Source organism: Mytilus trossulus, chromosome 8 (genome assembly GCF_036588685.1).
Source record: "Mytilus trossulus isolate FHL-02 chromosome 8, PNRI_Mtr1.1.1.hap1, whole genome shotgun sequence".
Taxonomy (NCBI): Eukaryota; Metazoa; Mollusca; class Bivalvia; order Mytilida; family Mytilidae; genus Mytilus; species Mytilus trossulus.
This window is the reverse complement of record NC_086380.1, coordinates 15,032,912-15,057,851: the sequence shown is the minus strand read 5'-3', so window position 1 is coordinate 15,057,851 and position 24,940 is coordinate 15,032,912. Positions and strand designations below refer to the sequence as shown.

Genomic DNA, 24,940 nt, shown 5'->3' with positions numbered 1-24,940 from the left:
GACTGAGACCAGACAAAGCCGTTTGCAATGCGATAGAGCGGACAGTGATAGGATAACGTTCCGACAGTACCTGATCATCCCGAGTATGCTGACGGTTTTCGAACGGATAACTTCCGTCAGCGTCGGTTCGCTGTCTTGTCACCATCTGATCTCTGTCGGATCACATTCGGTAGAATCGGGACGCAGTTGTGACAGACTCGGTCGAATTTTACCTGGCGAAAGATACAAATCGGATTAGAAGCGGATTTAGAGCTGGATTGTCGGGATAAATTCGCTTGGAAACGGTTGAATATCGACGCTTCCTGACCAATATCTGATTGTTGTCGTGATTAATTTTTTTTTTTTACAAATTTTAATTAAAGTTTGAATTTCCATCCACGATTCATAGGATCTTGATCAGACTTTTAATAAATTTTAATCGGGAATGGTCCTGTCAAGGACGGCAGTAAAAATCGTGAATGTGTGACCCCAGCTTAACAGGTGAATAAATATATTTATGTGCGGTTCGCGTATGATTTTTGAAGTATGTAATTTACTCTATTGTGTTTTCACAATAGTAGTAAACCGGTTTTGGCGGTCAGTATATAATGAAAGTTTGCACGAGATTTAACTATCGAGGTTTGGGCAGTGACCATTATCGTACGTTTCCTTTGTATTGAAGTTTAATTTCGTAATGTTTGATACCGAGCCTGATAGACTACTTGATACGGAAGATGTAGAGATGCCGGGTCAAGCTGCTTCTGATGAAATTACCAATGCTGATTTGTTGTCGTTGATGAAAACCTATTTTACCAGAAAGTTGACGGGAATTGAGCGAAATTTTGCAGATACCACCCATGATCTTGCACGAAAGGTACAGAAATCTGAGAGTTCCTTCAAGTTCAAGGGTAACAAAGTGCAGTTTGACTTAAATTCTGATTTGTTAGATAATATTGATATTGCCGTAGACTGTATAGAGCACCGGAGATATGAGAAGGCCGTTAAAGTGTTGAAAGAATCTGGTCAATCTTTGAAGAAAAGGAATAAGCTGATTCGTATAGCTGATAAATCTGAAGGTGGGTGGAAAACTGTGGACGAGTATTTGTCGGATGACGTGGCTAGTGATTCAGAGGATGAGAAGCGCATTCGGGCGGCTGATGGCAGAGCAGTGAAGAAATTGAAAACCGTGAAGCAGGATAAGCGTCAAAACATAAAGAAAAGACCCGCGGAATCTGCTGGTGGTCCGTCTAGTATTGCTCACAATGGTAATAATGGTGGTTTTTCACAGCAACAGCCCTTTCTTGTCGCGGGGGCCGCCGCCCCCATCACAACTCGTCGGCACAGAGCTAGGGACATCTGTTACAACTGTGGTCTGTATGGACATTGGGCAAAAGATTGTAAAAAAGGGGGAAATTCAGCAGCTTCCAGAGGAGCACCAAACTGAGAGATCTCCAGATATTCTTAAGGTACAGAATGTAGACAATTTTGACTCTTTTTATGATTATGAATCTGGTACCTCTTGTATAAACGTTAAAAATAGACTGAGAAATTCTTTAGATTTTTGGAAAAATATTCATGCTTCAAAGTTTATTTTAGATTTAATTGAGAATGGTTATAAAATACCTTTAATTAACGAACCAGAAAGCGTTTTGTTAAGAAACAATAAATCTGCTTTAGAACATAAAGATTTTGTAAAAAATGCAGTTCAGGAATTAATTGATGCTAGCTTGATAAAAGAAGTATCGAACAGACCGCATGTTGTTAATCCGTTAACTGTATCGATTAATTCATCAGGTAAAGGTCGTTTAATTTTAGACTTGAGACACGTAAATAAACAAGTTGCTTACAGTAAGATTAAGTTTGAGGACTGGAAAACTGCCAGTCAGTTTTTGACAAGCGATTGTTATGGATTTGCTTTTGATTTAAAAGCAGGATATCATCACATAAACATTTTCCCCAATCATCAGAAATATTTGGGGTTTTCTTGGAAGTTTGGTGAAACGGTAAAATATTTTGTTTTTACAGTTTTACCGTTTGGACTCTGTTCAGCGGGGTACGTATTCACTAAAGTTGTAAGACCTTTAATTGCTCACTGGCGCAAAGACGGTATCAAAATTACAGTGTATTTAGATGATGGTTTATGTTTAGCGGAGACTGAGAAGATATGTTGTGAACAGTCTGTGAGGGTCAAAAACGATTTGATATTGTCAGGTTTTGTTCCAAACAAGGACAAGTGTATATGGACACCTGTTCAAACTTTACTTTGGCTTGGTTTCACTTGGAATTTGAAAAGTTCTTTGATGGAGTTGCCGTTAATTAAAAAAGAAAATTTTGTCAATTTGATTGATGTAATTCTGTCTAAAGCTTTTAAAGTTAAAATTAGGTTATTAGCTAAATTATGTGGAAAAATAATTTCCTTTTCACCAGCTATTGGAAATGTTACTCAAATTATGACAAGGTGTACTTTTTCTGTTATAAATCTAAGACAAGACTGGGATCAGTACGTTGATTTGAGACAGCACTCAGACAGTATTTAAGAAATTATGTTTTGGAAGCAAAACATTCACTGTTTGAAGCCAGTACCGTTATTACGGAATAATTCTGAATTCAATGTTTTCACTGATGCTAGTGATATAGGTGCAGGAGGTTATTTACAAGGTACTGATTATATTGCACACAGACAGTGGTCTGTGACAGAGGCAACAAAAAGCTCCACTTGGAGAGAAATCAAAGCAATTGAATTAGCATTAGATAGTTTTGCGAAAGTATTAGAACACAGTTCAGTTACTTTTTTCACAGATAATCAAAATGCTGTTAGTATTATTAAGAAAGGAAGTAAATTACCACACTTGCAATGTTTAGCTTTATCAATTTTTAATACTTGTGTGTCGTGCAATATTTCATTATATGCACAGTGGATTCCTAGAGAGGAAAACGAAAAGGCTGATGCTTTGAGTAGAATTATTGACATTGATGATTGGGGCATATCTTTTGCATTTTTCGATTTTTTGAATAGCATCTGGGGACCATTCACTGCTGATAGGTTTGCTAACATGCATAATACAAAGCTGACTAGGTTTAATTCGAAATATTGGAATCCTGCAACATCAGCGATAGATGCATTCACTTGCAACTGGCATGGCGAGAACAATTGGTTAGTTCCGCCAATTAGTCTAGTTAGTAACTGTTTTAACCATTTAGTTTCTTGTAGAGCAGAGGGTACACTTGTTGTCCCTAAATGGCAGTCTGCTGCATTTTGGCCTTTGATTTTTAAACAGAACTCAGAATACGCTTGTTATGTTGTTGATGTTTTAGAATTTCACGAAGCGGAAAGAATTTTTGTTGCTGGTAACAATTTAAACTCTTTGTTTGCTAATGGCAAATTTCACGGGAAAATATTAGCTGTACGTTTAAATGCTTCGGTTGTGTAATATGTATATTTATTTTACAGATTTGTATTACCACTGGGTATTGCATTTTGCTATGGTGTGACTGTGTACACGCATTTGACTGCCTTTTGTGGTCACTGGACCCTCATCTTATTGGTCGCTGGACTATTGTTATAGATTGCATTGTTTAACCAAGTCACTGGACTAGTATGGATATAGTTTCAAGGTACTGTATTTTATATTTATAACTTTATTTTGTATATATATATTTTGTAGACAATATTTTCTGTTGGATTTTGGTCACAGAACGAGCAGATTAAACATCCTGAACTTAAATCATTGTTTAATAGTTTATCTTCAATCATTATTGATGCTCGTGCAAAATCTACAGTAGAAAAATAATCTGGATATTTAAAAAGATTCGTTAAATGGACTGAAAAATACTCTGAAATTAAATGTGTATTACCCTGTCAAGAATTGTATGTAGGTCTATATTTACAAAATTTAATTCAATCAGCTAATCATTATAGCGTTATAGAATCCGCTTTTTGTGGAATTAAATGGGCACATTATCTTGCTGTGGTAGCTAATCCATGTGATTCTGAAATGGTTAGATTGATCGTAGAAGCATCAAGAAGAAAATTGAACAGACCTATAGAGAAAAAGAGTCCAGTTACTTCTGATATTATGATCAAATTGTTTTTGAAGTACAATTCAATTGGTCGTTCTCTTAAAGATTTACGCCTATTAACAATGTGCGCACTATCTTATACCGGATTTTTAAGGTATCAAGAACTTTGTAGTATAAAAGCAAAGCACATTTCAGTTTGTAATCAAGATATAGACATTTTTATTGAGAAGAGTAAAACAGACTGTTACAGGAAAGGCAGACATGTTTTGATTTCAAAGCTTGACACTCCACAATGTCCATGCACAATTTTAGACTGTTATTTAAAAGAAGCAAATATTGATTTGTCTTCAGATATGTATATATTTAGACCTTCGTCATTTTTGAAGAAATCAAAGAATTTTGTTCTAAGGAAGAAAAACGAAAGTTTATCGTATACCAGAGCGAGAGAATTAATTAAATGCGCATTATCAGAGATTGGTTGTAACTCTAAAGATTTTGGTTTGCATAGTTTTAGATCGGGTGGTGCAACAGCTGCCGCTCAAAACAATATTTCAGATAGGTTATTCAAAATACATGGTCGGTGGAAATCCGACCAAGCTAAAGATGGCTATGTATTAGAAAGTTTACAGAAGCGATTGTCAGTATCTCAAAATCTTGGTATATAATATGTACTTAACATCAAGTTTGCTTTCTTTGTGCGTCGAGATGGTCATTGCGCCTAACAGTACCTAAATATGTATTTAGTTTTCTATGATGCCTTTATCGTATAAAGGTACATATCTGAATGTGCTCAGATATGTATGTTTTACAAAATCTAGAGAGATTTAGCCCATAAATACTTTATGTTCGTTTGAACAGAGTGAATTTAGAACATAAATATATTTATGTGCGGTTCGCGTATGATTTTTGAAGTATGTAATTTACTCTATTGTGTTTTCACAATAGTAGTAAACCGGTTTTGGCGGTCAGTATATAATGAAAGTTTGCACGAGATTTAACTATCGAGGTTTGGGCAGTGACCATTATCGTACGTTTCCTTTGTATTGAAGTTTAATTTCATTAAGAAATCTGTTTTTTAATGTATTGAAGTTGTATGTAAAGAATTAATGTGTTTTGTATATATTTTGTAGATGTTTGATAGCTGTCTTTTACCGGTATTGTTGATTGTGTGATGTTTGTAAACCGGGATTTGTTTTCATAGATGCATGGTTGCCGTATTCAAAACATGAACTGTTAATGGTGTTTGATATTAGAAATATTGTGATCTCTGAATCTATATTTATTAAAATTGCGCCTAACAGTACCTAAATATGTATTTAGTTTTCTATGATGCCTTTATCGTATAAAGGTACATATCTGAATGTGCTCAGATATGTATGCTTTACAAAATCTAGAGAGATTTAGCCCATAAATACTTTATGTTCGTTTGAACAGAGTGAATTTAGAACATAAAATATAATATCTTCATTTTGTTTGAAGCAGATTTATATTAACTTACCGTCATTTACAAATATCTCAATAACAACGATGATAAGTCGTTTATTTACAGATAACAACTTATAGCAATGAGTGATATGTGTTATCCTGAAAATTATTTATCCGTATGTATTCCCCTTACTACAAGACCTCTCGTTATAAGTATGGCAACCACACGTCGTAAGTACGAGAGGAAAATTGTAATGAAAGAACGTCAACACACGTACCCTTAACAAATAGAAGAACATACTTAATGTGAAAATGCCTGTACCAAATCAGAAATATTGCAGTTGTTTTTCATTCGTTTGATGTGTTTGAGCTTTTGATTGCGCCTTTCTGTATAGAATTTTCCTTGGAGTTCAGTTTTTTTTTTATGTTATTTTATTTTTTATTGCATCACATTAATTGTCCGCTGTAAAGGTGGTTCCCAACACCTTCACTAAAATTAATTTGGCCCGGTATTAACCTTGACCCTTTGACAAAATATAAAAAAATCAAAATATTTGAACCAACCATTTTATCAGAAAAATTACACTGGTTAAATAGCAGTCTGAAAAACACTTATTTTGATAATTGAGATACGTAAGATTCCCTGAACAACACGATGTTATATAAACGTTTGGCTAATAAAGGTATATCCCGCCGAGTTGGGTAACGCCTTGAGACATAGTTAAAATAACTATTGGAACATTTGGAAAATATAAAAATAATATTACTGTTCTTTCAATTCATTCAAGCCATAATGGTCCCCCCACCACCACAAAAAAAAAGAACTTGCGTTAACTTTTCAAATAGGAAAACCAACGGTCTAATCTATATTAAAAAACGAGAAATGTGAAACACTTATGAATCACATCAACTAACAACACCCACTTAACATCAGATTCCAGAACAGTTTCAAAACAATGCAGCGGGTTTAAACGTACTTACCTTCACACTTACCTCAATCATTAGTGTAACATCACAACATAACAAGACACACTATAAAATATGACTTGAAATGGCTTTAATCAACCATACTAACAAAACGAGTGAACATACATTGAACGAATACATTTGATTTATTCCATAATGTAAATACATAATCAATAAAATAAGGGGTGAGATGTTAAACATCATAAGAAAGTTAACCAAAAACTTGGACAAAGGAAAGTGAAAGGTCTGATTTAAATCACATGTCTCTATTTTGTCATTATTCTACAATCACCACTGCACGAACATGAACTAATTATATTTGTCATTTTCGCAGAAACTTGTAGTGATGACACCTATCAATGTTTTGATAAATCATGTATAAGTCAAAATCGTGTATGTGATGGTATACCTGACTGTCCTAGGGGATACTTAGAGGACGAAAATGAGTGCACTAGTAATGTCAAACATAGTTCATGTGAACAATGGTGGGGCATTGGAGCAAGGACAAATGGAATGTATTTGATAACCCATGGCAGAGATGGTATATTATATAACCGCATTCAATATATCTATAAATAAGATGCGATAATAATAGTGTCAATGATAGAACACTTCATACATATTACAATGTGTAAAATATTAATAATCACAGATCACAGTATGGCATTTAACACGGAGCATCTGTTCTTGATCTATAAATAAACTCATCATATATACCAGGTTTGAAATTTTATATTTACGCCGGACGCGGGTTTCGTCTGCAAAAAAAACTCATCAGAGACGCTCACATAACAAATGTTAAAAAGGCCAAAAATTGCTTGTGCGAACCAACTCAATCAGGAAAACTTCTGATCTTGATGAACATCGACGTGAACGAAAACCAATTGTGAACAAAGCCAACACACTCTAATCACGAAATTACAAGCTTCTGGCTTCTAACCTGTGCTTACAAATGCAACTAGACTTGGTAAAACAGCCTCAATATTGAGATGATTATTATGTATTTGTGATAAATACCAACTCAAGTGTCTTGTAGTTATGGATAAAAACATTTGGCTGAAAACACCATTATTTAAAATATAATTCAAACAAGTTAAAGTACATAATGATGTCAATGTCATTTTTTTTCAGAAACATATTCAGTATACTGTGACTTCTACGATACTGGCAATACTTTACTTGTCTCAACATTCTTTTATTATTACTCTTTTTACACACCAACTGCCTATGGTTTTGGCATCATTGGTTTTCCTAGGGGTTTGATAAAGAGTGTAATGAAGAAGGACAACTACCAGTGCTCACAAAATATTAGAGTTACATGCTATTTCCATGACGTCGAGAATATATTTTTCAAAAGCTATTTAGAGGATGATGCTGAAGCCTTCAACACGAGGCAAGTAACTTATCGTAGAGTGATTGAATCGGAAACAAATTAAGGCTAAAAAATAATAACGTCTGCTTGCAATGCTTCTTGTATTGGAGCTCTGAATAGATTACGTCACAACAACGGTGACTTCGTTTATTTAGGGAGCGGTAGCGGGAACACCTCATGTGCAATCCTCATTATTCAAAGGGCCCACAAATGAATGAAATTACAATAAAATGAAAATCAATTCTGAAAATTTGTCTTTTAATTAATGTATCTGATAAATCTAAAACTGAAAATATCCTTAAGGGTCTTTGAAAATGCACCCCAATAGAATACAAATGATTTAGCATATAATCACGAATAAACTCATTTTAACAACGTTAATAGTCCATTAATTTCTGATGAATAGTTCACATTAATCATATACAAAGGTCACATTTAAATTTGGTTCACAAGTTTGTCTAGCTTGTCTTTCTGGTTTCTTTCATCACGCGCTCCTGTGTATTCTTCAGCTGTACAAATTCTAGCGGATATAAAAATGGCGATTTATTTTTCAGTCTTGTTATTCATTGTTATTGCATATTCCTTTCTCCACTTTGAGATCTCTTTGTTCACCAGTGAAGGTGAGTGGTTTTCTATTTTAGATAAAGTAGCGAAACATCTGTTGTATGGCATTTTTAACATGTCTTCTTAAAAATATCTTGAAACTCTTTGTTTCCGTTGTCATCACGTCAATCTGTGCAATACCAAATGATTCTGTCATCCATAACTTCACCTGGTCGCATTCTTCTGTCTTTCTTGATGTCATTACATTCATTATAGATGTTTGCTGGTAATTTCAAATTGGGGAACAGTGAAGTTGTTCTGATAGTAAATTCTTATTTTAGAATTCTCTAGGTCCTTCGCCTCTTATGACATGATTTTCTATAATCGACCAATAGTAGTCGGATGCCATGAGTACTGAGATTGGCAATTTGTTGAGTTCTATTCTTGATATGTATTGTAGTTTTGTAGCTTTACAGATGTAAGTTTTGAGTGGTGCAGCGATTTCCGATACGATCAATACTCTGATCGGCAACTGACCTTCGTCTGTTAGCAAATACATAATACTAGTTTTTAAATGTCTAATTATTGTACTTTCTGATCTGTTCCCAAATCCAAATAAGCTCAAAGTCTCTGTCCCAGTTATTGATAACTGAATTTAGCGGCTAAGTTGTCTGTGATGAACGACCGCTGTGCTCCTTCATCAAAAAGATCACGGCATCTACAAATTGTCGTCCGGATCTTACAGGATTAATTGCTTTTTTGAGCAAAAGATTTGTGGTTGCCTGTGACTGTTAGATTTTGTACGATTACCCCGCGTTGTTTTGAATTGTTCTTACTGCGTGTTTTGCTCAACTTACAATCAACCAAGTTATAATGTACTAAATAGTTAAAAAATAAGCGGTTTCTTTTTACTTTTGACATTCGGTCTTTATATTCAATTACTTTTGTACATTTTACTGAGGCATGTGACTCATGGCAATAAATGCACCGATTTTAGACCAATAGCTATGGTTTTGGTGAACTTTATTTGGGTGGCTTTGACTTGATTGTTGATTTCGCGGTTTCTCAGTTTCTTATGACATTGGATGCTTAGAACTTAGAACCTGGTTTTGATGCGCTTCTTATAGTATTCTGTTTTACACACTGCATAAGTTGAACATGTCAATTCAACGGTTTCAATTGTATATTTCTAATATTAATAATCGGTTCATTTAAGAAACAATGCAAGCATAAGATTTTTTTTTTAATATTGAGAAATTGAAAAAGTTCCTTGGATACAATTTAGCACCCTACAACATGTACAATTAAAAAAAATCATGTTTCATATGGAATTGATTTCATCAACTGTACTGCCATCATCATAATATGTCCTTGTTTTGTAGTTTACATTGTTTTGGAGATACGGACTGGAGTCAAGTAGATATCAACAGAGTGTTAACTGATAATTTTGTATTTACAAAAACCGACAAACTTCCTTTTGCTTTGTATAGTGCTCGGCCCATTATATACAGTCCGGAAGGATTTTTTGATGTGGCAGTGGGACCTGTTATATGTAAATCAGGTAACACATGAAATACAACATTCATCTATGTTAAAATGCTTCAGGCGATAAATTAAATCAAGTTATTATCTTTTTCTTTCGTTGCTTATGTTTGAAAAATAAACCATTCATTATATATTTAGTCTTGACCTTCAAATTTAGTTTTGACTAGTGTAAATCAGCCCCTCTGACTTAATTCAAGCTTATGTAGTTTGATTAATGCTGTGAAATGAAAGAATTCAGATAGGCAGCTTTAATTTTTTTTAAACAAAATGACCTGGGATTCAGTATTAAAGCTTGATATATATCTAGTATAGCTGAATAAGTTGATTTTAAAACATTATAAGAAATTAAAGTGTACTATCTTTGTTTGTTGTTCGAACTGCAAATTCTAGTTTTTTTACCTAGATTATTTCAATTCTGAAATTTGACAGCAATGCAACCAAAAAAAAAAATGACTCGGGATTCAGTTAGCCTAAAATATAGCTAAGAAAGCTGCATAGTTTGATTAAAATCCAAGTTGATTTGAAAAAGTTATTAAAAAAAATGAAGTGTACTATCTCTTTTTTGTTCGAACTGCAAATTTTAGCTTTTTTGACCTAGATTGATTTAGTTCTTAAATTTAACAGCAATACAACAAAAAACCAAAATGACCTGGGATTCAGTTAGCCTATTATATATCTAAAATAGCTGCATAGTTCGATGAAAATCCAAGCTGATTAGAAAAGATATTTAAAACAATTAAAGTGTACTATCTCTATTTTGTCCGAATTGCAATCCTAGCTTTATTCAAGATTACTTTAATTCACAAATTTTACAGCAATACAACAAAAATCTAAATGACATAGAATTCAGTTATCTAAGATATCTGTACGTTTTTTTTTTAATAATTTTCTATGTGAAAGTTTTATGCCACATTTAATTGATAAATCCCACTTTGTAAGAACATCCCTATAAGTGTATGTAATCATATTAGGGGGTAGCTACGAAAAACAATCATCCGACCGTGGCGGCCATCTTGGATTTTTGAAATGACGTCTTCACAGGGAAAAGACATCATAATTATGGCCCGTTTTGCTTGTATTGTATCCAAAATGTTCGATCGATAACACACTCTTGGTTTAATGAATATCCAGAATATGACTGTTTTATAACCCGAATAGCGTCAGTTGTTATATTCTACAAATCTTCGACTTATCTTCGATTGCTACATTAGGTTTGATAAGTTATAGGCCAAAAGAGGACACAATTATATTCTAGTTAACCTTTTTGAGAGTTCTCATTGTTATAAGACGTGGCTCGGTATTTTTATATCCAACGTTTATATTTTTAGTTACGAAATTTTATTTGCAATTCTGATAAGATATTTATTTGAAGCAATTCTATCCGTATTACGAACACAATTCTATAATAATAATGTTGATAATACATCAAATAGCTAGTTAGAAAAGTAATCTTGAGTTTTATACAATTTGTAGAATGTTACCTGTGAGGTTTCTCTATGTTGCGTAAATTTATTCATGTAACCGTCACACACTCTTCGTGCACTTTTCTTATAGTTGGTTAGTTTCACTAGGTTATTGTTTGCTTTTGCATTTATTTATTGCTCAGATAATATTTGCAATATTGTTCTATAAGTTCATAATGATTGTTGATTACTTTTGTTTACATAATAGTTACTTAGGTTTTGAAATGGCGGAAATAATTCGCTTATCAGCTTCTTCAGCAGATAGTTTGGAAACTGATTGGTCAAAATGTTGTTTGTGTCAGGAAGTCACAACAGACCTATTGAAATCGTCAGACGAAGGATATGTAATGTAAGACAAAATATCTCTCTCTTTCATGAACAAAATGCCCTCCCTATTCCTCTTGATATTCGGCGATTAAACCACGGAGAATGTATTGAAATCACAATTAAAAAGAAAATGCCAAGTACCATAATTTGGGTAGGATAAAGTTCAATAATACTAAACTTGAGAGAGCCCAGACACTCAATATGTCACCTATATCATCTGGAAGTTCTAGTGATTGTACGTCTCCTAAACTTTGTATGTGTACTCCTTGTTCTAAAGATCAACAACAAAATCCAGTTGAAAATGTGCATAAATGTTTCATTTGTGATAAAGAGTCCCCTTTATCTGTCTTAAGAGAGGCAATGACAATGAAACTAAACCAAAGACTAGTGGATTATGCAACAGCTTTTCAGGATTAAAAAAAAACTGATGGCAAATTTGACTAGTGGTGATATTATAGCACAAGGGTTGAAGTATCACCCGTTTTGTCAGGCATGTGTATTGTTTGATTTACTGATGTCTGCTTATGAATCTTTTAATAACGAAGATACTGACGAATCAATAGAATTTGACAATTTTATACATTGGTATGAAGAAAGAAAAGTAGGTAGACCTCATTTTGAGTTTTGGTAATCGGTTCTTGGTTTTCAGCTGTAGGTTTTTTCGTACATTCGATCATTACTAGAAGCGGGTTTTGAGCTTAATTAACAAACGTTGTTTTCCTTGATCCCACACTTTTTTTGGACTAGATCATATCAACTATTTTAGATGGCTCCTATTCATCTTTGCGATATGGCTTCATTAGAAATAAAAAAAATAAGGTATTTACAGAGAATTTATTAAAGGGCATTTCACTGTTAAAAAATCAAATCGTGTTTTCTCAAACATGACGCTAGACCAGGCTCATGAACAGAAAAACGCTATTGAAAAAGGTGGACGGTGGCCGGGCCAGAAATCGGTAGGCTGATAAGCCAGTTCTTCGAGAAATATTCTTCTAGAAGAAAAAACACAGATGACAAACATCATGACAACTCTATGTCTATGCAAAACGATTTCATTGACAAGGTGAGAAGTCTTAAGACTGTCATGAATGATTATCGAAATCCATTTCTTCAGTATTCTGAAGATATATTACAAGATAGACAGTAAAAGAGTGACGAAAGATACCAAAGGGACAGTCAAACTCATAAATTTAAAACAAACTGACAACGCCATGGCTAAAAATGAAAAGGACAATAAGACAAACAATAGTTTAGTCAATTGTGAAAAGATGTTAATATGAGTGAAAATACACCTACGTCATGTTATTGTAGTAATTCCAAATATATTTATGGACCCATTTCCCATGTTATATCAGGAGATCTTAATATCGTCCAAGACCGAGAGTTAAAATCATTCCTCAGTTAAGGACCTAAATATCGTCCCCCGTCAATTATTAATTGGAATGAGTGTCGTAATATTATCCAAGACGCACTCCATTCTTACTTTGTGAAATGGATAAAACGGGAAAAAGCTGACAAAAAATCTTTGGACTTTGTTGTTAATTCAGTAATGAAGATAGTTGATATACATATTCAACATTTTTAAGAAAATTTTACTATTAACCATAACCAGAATAAACCTATTTCTCGTATCAAACATAAACTAAAAGAACTAGCCAATGAATTTGTTTTTGTCCCGGCCGATAAAGCTGCTAATAATATTATTATTGTTTGACATAAATTTTACATTGAGGTTCTGAAAAAAGAAATCACCAATTCACCAACATTCCAACTGACTCCATTTTCAGAAAACGACATCTGTATCAAACATAAACTTTTAGTTACCGCTTTACAAGCAGAGTCAAATACATCGAAAGTCCCAACTATGTATTGGCTTCAAAAGCTCCTTCGAGTCGACGAAAACAAAACGGAATTGTTTCATTTCCTTGCCGACAAAATTTGTTCGATTCAATCTGACAAAATTTTTTTTGTGACAAAAGGCGAAATTGTTATGACAAATTCTGATAATGACAATGATGATCTCAGTCCTTGTAATCATGAGGAAGCAGACAAAAGGATGTTTGTTCATATCAAAAGTGCAGCTGAAAAAAAGGTGTAAGTCTTCACTGATAATCAGCTCAGACACTGATGTAGTGGTTTTGGCGGTGTCTCTTTTCAAACACTTCAAGTACAGAAACTTTGGGTTGCCTTTGGAAAAGGAAAATACATGAGATGGCTTCTGAGTCACAAAATTCATCATACTCGCCTAAATCAGAAGCTTTACAATTTTTTCATGCTTTTACTGGATGTGACACGGTCTCCGCTTTTCATGGAAAGGGGAAGAAATCGGCATGGCAGACGTGGGAAATATTTGATGATGTAACCGATGTTTTTTAACGATTAAGTAAGAAACCTAAATTGGTCAGTGACGTTGATATGGAGTTAATAGAGGCATTTGTTGTGGTTATGTACGACAGAACTACAACAACATTTGACATCAACGAATCCAGACTTGAACTGTTTGAACGCAAACAAAGACAGTATGACACTATTCCACCAACTAGAGCTGCACTGCTTGAGCATACCAAAACGAGCTGCATACCAAGATGGCCATGTATGGGGACAGGCAGTCATTCATGATCAACATCTACCTAGTCCTGGTGATTGGAGATGGGTTAAGGAGAACGCAGATGGAATGTGGATTCCTCATTGGACCCAATTGGCAGCAATTGTTGCATATTGTCAGGAGTTACACAAATGTGCCTGCAAAAAACTTGTTCTGGTAGATGGAAGCATTACAAAGCTTGCTTGACCTGTACAACATTGTGTTCTGTTAAGTAAGGAATACATTGGAAAATCTTGTAGATTATTACAGCAAGTCTAAAATAATTATCGATATACCAAACGGACTTTTTTTTTCATATATCTATACCACTATTATTTCACTCGAGAGTACGAACTTTTTCGACCCAATCGGAAGTGGGGATTTTTTTTTTACAATTGTTATCTGTTTGACATATTTTCATATCATTTAATTGTAGTTCAAATAGTTTTTATGACATATATAGCGTTGAAATTGGTAAGGAGAGTTGGGTGAGGAGAGTTTTTTCAATCTCAAAGATTGAGCAAAATGATGTCAATTTTGAATTCAAGATTGCCGCCGTGAAAAAAATCGAAAATATTTTGGCTTCCCCTCTAATATGATAAAGTACTTCATCGTGAACGTATATGACGTTACGCTCGATGTTGGTGTCACTTTTGGTAACGTCGTATGTTAACGTCAAAATCATATTATATATATAGACGTTTTGTAATATTGACGTCCAGTATATTCGTTAAACACTTTGTTTTCTGTTTATGAAAGGGTATATGGGTGTATGCCAGGTGACCTCTAGACAAAGGAAATATAAGATAAATGGGTATTGTGTTTTGTGAAAAGGATGGAATTTGTTGGATTTACGCTACATTCAAATCCACGCGTATGCATTCATGTACAATTTGTTTTAAAATAATTCTTACTGGGTGAAAAAAAAACAAGTTATAAATGTCAAATGAAAATCAATGAAGCAGTTAACATAAATTAACACATTCCAGTATATTTTTTTATTCTCTTCTTCTAGCTGTTAATACGAGCGTATTTTTTTTCAAAATATTGTCATGGCGTACATACAATACGGAAGCCCTTTGGATAATTGATTTTGATTTTTCAAAGGACTGTCATGTAAACCGTGATGTTTTTTTCTTTATGAAATAATGTCCATTAATTACAGATGTTCCTTCAAGGAAAGTTCGGCCTTCTTTTACTTTAAGGGTCCTATACTTTAGAGGTAGGGTTCATTCATGGTAATTGTTAGGTTAGAGGATGTTTAAGGTTAGGGTTAGGATTTATGGTTAGGGCGAGTGTTACGGTAAGATATATGGGTTAAAGAAAGATTTGGGGTTTAAAATAGTTTAGTAATGCTCTATACGTGTTGGGACCCCTAAAGGAAAAGAAGGTCGAAAGTTGGCCCCAGTCACCAATATTTTCTCCTGATAACATAATTATGATTCCCCGATGTAGTTTAAGGAACCTCATCATCACATAAAACTGCAAAAAATTTGACCAGTCTACTTTGACTTCCAACGAAATGCCAACTAGATTTAGTAAACAAACAAAAGTCATGCTCAAGGCACCCGTCGCAATGACACGACAAGGTTCGAACTAGTACCGTTTGTAGATTTTTTGTTCCTACTCGTTGTATAGTCCGTATACCCTTTATTGGTTTAAACGATTTTCTATCTCTAGGAATTTCTTCTACATATTTAGAAATTCGTTTGCAAGCATATGACCATGGTGTTGTTAATCGTGACTGCGTGAATTAAAACAGTTATACAGCCGAACATATCTGAAATTGTCCGCGTATAACGGCAATATCTGCTTGATTTTTCAAAAGTCCACCTGCGGCATACTGTGGACCCTTTCTATGACAACTTTCAAAATAATTCATAATAATTCATAATTATGTGTTTATATCCAAATTCGGCTACATATTCTACTAGGGTATCAATGTAATGACCTATTATTGCTTTTGTCTTCGTCATTAGAACTTAAGTCTTATTGGGTGATAGCTGTATCATTGGCAACCACACCACATCTCCTTATCTATATATTTTGACAGTATACAGAATTTCTAGTAGTATTTTTGTTCTACTATTAAGTATATGGCGTTTAAAGAGCTTGCGTGTTGAGGTGAATATTTGACATGCCAACCTAAATATCCAACATTTTAATTTAATGTCCAAAACTTTCTTCGTCAATATCTATGTAAGGCAACATAAAGTATAGATGGTTTTCATTTGATATATGTATATATACTTTTAAAATATTAATCATATTATCCTATGTTTGGAAATATTAATATCCAATTAGCTGTATGTATAACATATCTCCGTATTTGATAATAGATTGTTTACATATCGATATGTGTCCGTATTCGTATACATGTGTGTAATAACACAATAATGAATATACAACTCGTCTAAACATCAACCCAACAATGTTATATCTGTAAATTTGCTTTCGCAAATTTTTGGTTCTTCCCTCGCCGGGATTCGAACCCATGCTACTGTGATATCGTGACACCAAATCGCCTGCACTGCAGCCGTCCAGCTAGACCACACGACCACCTGGGCTCTACAAAAATAGAGCTTTCACTGGCTATGTGTTACCTTTTCACGTCAGTTTTAATCTAGCGGTGTACTACAGTACATGATATATAAGGCATGAAGATGTTATTGTTACAGATCAGCTAAATTATCTATAGTAAAGGATCCTACAAATTAATGTGAGATACAGTCACAGAAAATAATTATATTCATAAGTACGTCTGAGTCAGTGACAACTCTACAACAGATGTATCAACAATAATGTATACACAATGTTCAACTTTCTTATTCAATCATTTAATTGATACGGATATCTATTATGTATGATATGCTAGTTGTATTTGAGGCGATACTAATGTCTCCACTGAAGATGTTAATTTTGAATAAAATTGAGAATGGAAAAAGGGAATGTGTCAAAGAGACAACAACCCAACCATAGAAAAAACATCAGCAGAAGGTCACCAACAGGTCTTCAATGTAGCGAGAAATTCCCGCACCCGGAGGCGTTCTTCACTGAGCTGGCACTTAAACAAATACATACAAGTTCAGTGATAATGAACGCCATACTTATTTCCAAATTGTACACAAGAAACTAAAATTAAAAAATACAAGACTTACAAAGGCCAGAGGCTCCTGACATGGGACAGGCGTAAAAATGCGGCGGGGTTAAACATGTTTATGAGATCTCAACCCTCCCCCTATACCTCTAGCCAATGTAGAAAAGTAAACGCATAACAGTAAGTTCATTAAAAATCAGTTCAAGAGAAGTCCGAGTCTGATGTCAGAAGATATGACCAAAGAAAATAAACAAAATGACAATAATACATAAATTACAACAGACTACTTGCAGTTAACTGATATGAATTGTATATACATGTATAGTTTTGTTGTTGTTGGGTTTCTGTTTCATTAGCTTTAACAAAAAATGACATGAAAAAAAACCAATTGAGATATTTTTATCAACAAAATGAATACATTTCAAAAACGCCATAACGCAAAAAACGGATACATATAACGGTGAACGTCCAAAACGTCAAATAAGCGACGCTGTGACATTTGGTAGACCACCATGTGACCACTGTAATTTGATCATTTGTACATAAATCTTTATCCTATTTGTATTGAAATGTTCCTTCGATTTGAGAATTTCCGATGATTTGTAACAACTTGTTTTTAGTATTTTAGAAAAAATATGAAGATGCCATTTTTGTGACATTTTGGTAGAGACCCTTCCACAGCATTAGTAATCGAACTACGTTGACAAAAATATAAACAAATGCATACTACCGTTTCTTTTTTATTAGGAATTTATCATATTGGCTTCATTTCTCCGTTTTAAAATGCACAATCCTTTTTTTTTCTTCGTTTTCTTTAAAAATCATCGAAATTACTAACGTTAAACGTTAGTTAAAAGATTTGTGACGGGAGCCCTGTGGGGACTCATATACATAATATGATTGTATGTAATGCTAAAAATAAACTGTGATATGAATAAATGCCGTTCAGATGTTCTAGATTACCGGACATATAGTAGTTTCTGACTAGATAACATGCTTTACATATTTTTACTCGGTATTGATAATTTCAAGTAGCTCATGTTTTTTTAAACGTTGTTGTGACAGTGTTTTTCGGGGCTTTGATTTTGATTATGATGTCGAAGTTCTCATTGAATTCGTTCTTTTAGATTGGGAATGAATGTTTTTAAAGCATTTTCCAAGTTTGTTTTACATAATGATATTTGATATAAAGACTTTGATGACAAACAATCTCGCTATCGATGGATTCTCATCTGTTATGCCGCAAAGGGCTTATATTTTTCCTTCAGTGTCTACAAGCTGAAACGGCCTTTTCCAAGGTCTACTCGATTCGAAAATGGTGTCGATTCGTCCTACAAATATGACATCACAAAGCCCTAACGTTCCTCTTCCAAATGGTATACAATTTTTATATTTTATTAACTTGTGGGTATCCGAAATTAGGAGCAACCCTCAAAAACAATATTAGTATGTTACCCGTCTACACGCAAAAACGTACGATTTGTCTCGGGTTTTTTTTGGAAAACTTATTGACAAAAGTTAATAAAAACTAATAAGCCACCGTAAATATAATGTTTAAAACAAAAAAACATTTGATATTCCCGGTATTTTTCTTATTTTAAGCCGATTATTGGACAGAGCTACATGAAATCGGAAAACGTCACCAACATCGAGCGTAACGTCATATGCGAAATCCCTTGCTTGTATCACAGTTTGCATGATTTTGTCAAATTTCGGTACTACATGTAAGCCGCGCCACATACGTTAGATATGTGAATAGTTAACCATTTTTTATTAAGTAAGTGCTTCGTACTCATATGTTTTTTTCTAATTAGATTATTAAGTTAAATTAGAATGTTTCTTTTTGATTTCACATTGTTTACTGCATGCATCACCTTCAATTTGATTAGTCTTATCAATAGATCTGTTATATTTGAACATTGGTAAACGACTGTTACTTATGTTGAATTTTCAGAAATTTCAAAAAATGTTTCCAGGAGCAAATCTCTTTGCTCTAATGGAAAGTTGTATAACTATACAGATCACTGTGTAATGCGTGTAAATGAAAGGAGAGATATGAATGGTTGTAGGGATATGACTCATCTTCAGCACTGTGGTAAGATAAAAGAATTGTACAATAAAAACATTACGCGTGGAGCAGTATTTGTGTATCCTTTGTTCAGATTCGAAATCTGAAGACTCCTTAAATATGATATAAAGCACGTTTTTTATTGTGATATAATAAAGAGTAATATGTATTAACATATCCAAAACCTACTGGTCGAAACGTCGCCCATCATAAAACGGTGGCAAGAACATAACAACACCGATTATGTCAGGTGTCCCCAGGATCTCCTTAAAGGATGTTGTGAAAAGTACAAAAAAACATATTCCAAACTTTTTTCTATGACGCTGTCAGTTCTTCAGTGAATATGGTATCATAAGCCTTTGTACTTCAATCGATTGAGAAAAGGGATTAAGTTATCACATGCATTGTACAGATCCGAAGACTAAACAACCCTTATACATGATATAAAGCACGTTTAAAATATTCTAGCCAAAAGAAACGATACAGGAAAAAATATTACATATAAAACTATATGAGATATACTTTTTTTTAAATATTTCATTTGAAATGTATGCACATACAATATTTAAAATCAAAACCTGTCGAAAAGTAATTAAATTCTGTGAAAACGATCATAGGGTGCAAATTATTTTTGTGGAAAATTGGATAAAAAATCGACACACAATGTTCTAAGTACTAAATGAATTTCCAAGTTTGTTTAAATTATCCAATATGTTGATCAAGTTAAGTTCATGTTTTAACTTAAGGGTTGAAATATTGGTTTTTTTAAATTTTGGGTTAAAAAGAGTGTTTTATTTAATCTAAAAAAATGCAAAAAATAAATCAATTTCTTCATCTCAAATGAATGCTTTAGATAAGGAAAAAACACACTGACTGTAAATTTGGAACCCTTCGAAAAATAATAAGATTGTTTCCGTTTTTTTTAAATTCAGATCACACATACTGTTTATGGCAAATAAATTCATAAGGTATATACATTTTAACGATTTTTTGTCGGACCGAACTATGCTTTAGTAATAAACGAAGAAACTCAATGATTTAAAGAATTATTGATGGCAAACAAAGTTTTTACCTTTTAATGAGAGGTTGGGATCATTAGTTGGAACTTCTTATTTTAAAATTGTCGATTTATGTAAATTTTGTCTAAAAAGTTAAATTTCGCCAATTATTTGTTTTTAAACGGATTAATATTACCATGGTCATTGTGTATTATAACCTTCAATATGAATCGTATAAACAGAAAACTTTATATTCAATTTGAAAAAAAAAAGTAGTGTAACGTTTCTTTTGTTGACTGGTATACATCGTTATAAGAACATTTTTTTTGGCAGAAAATAAAACTTGCCAGCCAGGATTCTTCAAATGTAAGGAGGGTCACTGCATTTCATCCAGCTTACTTTGTGACGGCAACAAACATTGCAACGATGGCGATGATGAATTATTGTGTGGTGAACATTTCTGAATACAGTTTTTGACAAAATAATATTGTTTTTCAAAGGAAACTCTAATAAGATTTTGTATGAAATATCTATATGTATGACCCCTCCGCTTCCTCTAAAAGAGGTTAAGGACGTTATTCGCAAAGACAAATACATGAACTATTGAGATCAGTCAAGTGTTGTTAGTATCTTAAGGTTCATCATAAGGAATTGAAAAATATGGCCGTGTTTACACCTCAAAAATTACTATGAGTACAGACAAACTGGTCCATCCAGGAAAGTTTTAAGGCATGGCAGGAACTAGATATATAAAAGTTATATGAAGTCTACGTTTCAGAAAATTAAAATCTTACCTGGATTTTGATGTCCATTTTTTTCCAGTCTGCAGAAGATAGCAAAATAAACAAACACCCGAGTTTCATTTGATACGGTCCACTCAGTTACACAGTTTAAACCTGTGAAATCACCTATTGTTTACAGGTGTCTACTGTCCATCTATTGTCCATTTAAATCAATACTACTCACAACATTGATTATATGAGGGGAGCTTCTCAATCGTTTTCACTACTTAGTTAATTTTTGAACCTTCTGCAGGAACGAAAAAAAATGGATAGCAAAATCTAGAAAAGTTTATAATTTTCTGAAACATAAAATGCATTTAAAATTTATATATCTAGTTCCTGCCATCCCTTAAAACTGTTGCAGGTGTATAGGTTAGTCTGTACTCAGAGTAAAATTTGGGGTGTAAATACGACCATTTTAGCCAAAAGGTTATGATGAACCTTAAGATTAAAGACATGAATGATATCTCGGAAAAAAACTGGTATACATTTGATGACAGAATCGAACGCTTACAGTATTTAAACAGAAGTTTAATTCCAGAGCCGAAAACTTAAAGTAGTAGGTTCAGTGAGACCCCTTTTTGGCCCCAAAAGATAGGAATTTTACAAAATTGTGAAAATGTAATCTTTTAGCTATTTTTTTATATGTAGAATACTTCTGCTACAAATATATGGGCTGTTTTATACACTGTACATATATCGTGTACTTCTATCATTAAGTCATGCTAAGTTACCGAAATCTTCACAATTTTAGCATTTTAGTTAAATTTGTAACGGTCCCCATCTTAAATGAAAGTGGCTGCATTCGTGATCATTCATAACATTGAAATGTAAGTTGTATTTGATGATAATACGTAACATATATAACACGTATAAGGTTGAGGATGAACACGGATGCGGTCACTTTCATGTTTGACAAAAACCATCTGAAAACTGACGAGTTTTTGCATATTGGATAGATTTCTCATATCTGAGCTTGAATAGGAGCTTTTTGGTGAATAACTCAGTTGAAAACTTTCACATAAACGAATTGAATCAATTCAAATAGACACTTTAGTGTTTAAAAAAGAGTCCTAAATATTTCGTTAGATGAACCTGAAACTTGAGGCCAAAATCGGTCATAACCGGATCTACTCCTTTATACATGTTACAGATGATAGCTAATACCAATATATCTAACATTTTTTTAATGTGATTACTTTTAGAGAATTTTACCTGTCCTGGATTATACAGATGTCAACAGTCAACCACGTGCTTGTTATTTGATGAGGTGTGTGACAACATAAGACAATGTCCACTTTGGGATGATGAAGTTGGTTGTGATGTCACGTGTCCTTCTAACTGCACATGTGAAGGTTTTGTATTTATATGTCATCAAGAAAAAGTAAAAACAATTTTCCGGGATTTGTCTGTTGAAGTAAGAAAACTAGATTTGAGCAGCTCATTATTTCAAAACAATAGTTTTACCATTCCTGCATATACGTACTTGGCTGAACTTAATTTGTTTAACTGCAGCATAGAAAATATTACGCCATACTCATTTGAACAATTGATGAACCTCCTTCATTTAGATTTGAGCAATAACAAATTAGAGGTTCTAAAAAGTTACACGTTCCATGGTCTAACCAGACTAGTAACCCTAAACTTAAAAGGCAATCTGTTGCTGAAGTTTATCAAACCAAATGCGTTCTTTGCATTACCTAAGGTTAAAGATTTGGAACTGTCTGGAACTAGTATACAAACACTTTTGAATGGGACATTTATTGGTTTGGACAACCTTGAAACGTTCAACATAACAGGGAATGGACTAACAACAGTAGAAGACAACGTATTTGATGGACTTGTATCCATTCTATCAATTGATTTGACACAAAACGATTTGACAAAATATTCTCTTGATATATTTTCCCGTCTTCCTCATTTGACCAAAATGCAAACTGATTCCTATATATTTTGTTGTATAAAACCAGAATCTGTTTCCGCAGAGAACTGTTTCCCAAAAATGAACGAATTTTCCTCGTGTAGCAATTTAATGAGAAACGATGTATTACGTGTGTGCCTTTGGATTATTGCTATAAATGCCTTAATTGGAAATGTTGGAGTTATAATTTATCGTGTCATCAACAAACAAACGCTACTTTTTAAATCAAATTGGTTATTTATTATGAATCTTGGTGTATCCGACATGCTGATGGGTGTGTACCTAGGGATTATTGCTGTTGCTGATATGTACTACTCTGGAAACTATATTATACATGACAGAGAATGGCGAGATAGTACTATATGTAAATTTGCAGGTATCGTTGCAGCAATGTCATGTGAGGCATCTGTTTGTTTTGTCATGTTAACGACTTTTGACTGCTATCTCAAGGTAAAGTTCCCATTTGGCAGATGGCAGATAACATACAAAACCGCGAAGGTCTGCACTTTGGTGTGCTGGCTATTTGTAATCATCATTGCTGTGGTTCCGATTTTAGAAACAACATATTTTTCAAATATGTTTTATTCAAAAACTGCAGTTTGTTTGGCTCTTCCATTCTCCCGACAGAAAGTCAGCGGATGGGAATATTCAACAGCTATTTTCGTGTTCTTCAATAGTATTGCGTTTATTGTAATAGCTTGGTGTCAATTGTCTATTTTTCAAGTAGCTAAAAGTAGCAATAGAATAATGGCGAAGAGGACAAAACAAGACCTAACACTGGCTAGAAGATTGTTTCTTGTTGTTTTGACAGACTTCCTTTGTTGGTTTCCTGTTGGAGTAATGGGTAAGTTATCCATTTACTAACATAAGAATAAGGATGTGTTATTTATAGGTAAAGAAATACCTTTTTTTTTACCTTGGATTACTTCGTCAGCTCTCAAGCCAATATTTGGGTACTGGCTTGATAAGGGTGACTAGGGAGTCTTTTTATAATATGTCGAAATGAAGTTTTTAGCATTTTTTTCAAAAAAATATTAAAAGGAATGGGTCACCGAAATATTCTTCACGCTACAGGTTGTGCAAAACTGTCCGATTTTGTAAAGATTATGCAAGGAAAATCTGATTTGTTATGATAAAAAGAAAACATGGTATTAGAAATTTAAGATAAAATGGGAGAAGATTGCTTTTTTAACATGCTATCAGATAAGAAAAAGACAAAATAGGGTCACTGAACTTGTTTTCTTGCAACATATCAAAATAGGTATATTCATAACGCTTTTTATAATAAAAAAAATACTTTATCTGAGTTATCTCACCTTTAAGTAGAGTAAAACAAGTTGTTTTTTATACAAAATTTAATTCTAGTATCTATTGGTATATATGTGTTAATATAATTATTTGCCTGTTGTAAAATTCGTCACATCAAATATTATTGAGGAATACTAAAAGTCCAGTCAATCTAGCATAAATTTGAACCTAAACCGAAAGTAATTGCAATAGAAGATTTTAAAGTTTTAATCTTTAGCATTATACCCAAAATATACACAGAAAAAAAGTCCAATAAAATCTAACTTAAAGAAGACTAAAAAAATCACCATTTTAAATTTTGAAATTTGCATTGAAAAGGAGATAACTCTTGCAAAAAAGGCTGAAATATCAATAAAAATTGATACAAAATTATAACTTTTCCGCTTCTATTCATCAGAATGTATTGATTTTTGATTTTTAGCAGTCTTTAGATCAAAACAAGCAACTCTAAAGGTGTTTTCATATCTTTCATCAAGCTTTAACCTAGATTTCGTAATTCATTAGTTGACCATTTACTGATTTTTTCAACATGTCAAGGTAAA

The 24,940-nt window shown here is 33.4% G+C and overlaps 1 long non-coding RNA gene across 1 annotated transcript in view; it reads left to right on the top strand.

Moving 5' to 3' along the window:
* Positions 1 to 24,940, top strand: part of LOC134728349 (uncharacterized) — a 450,627-nt gene that overhangs the window by 215,618 nt on the left and 210,069 nt on the right. The gene's annotated exons all lie outside the window — the stretch shown is intronic.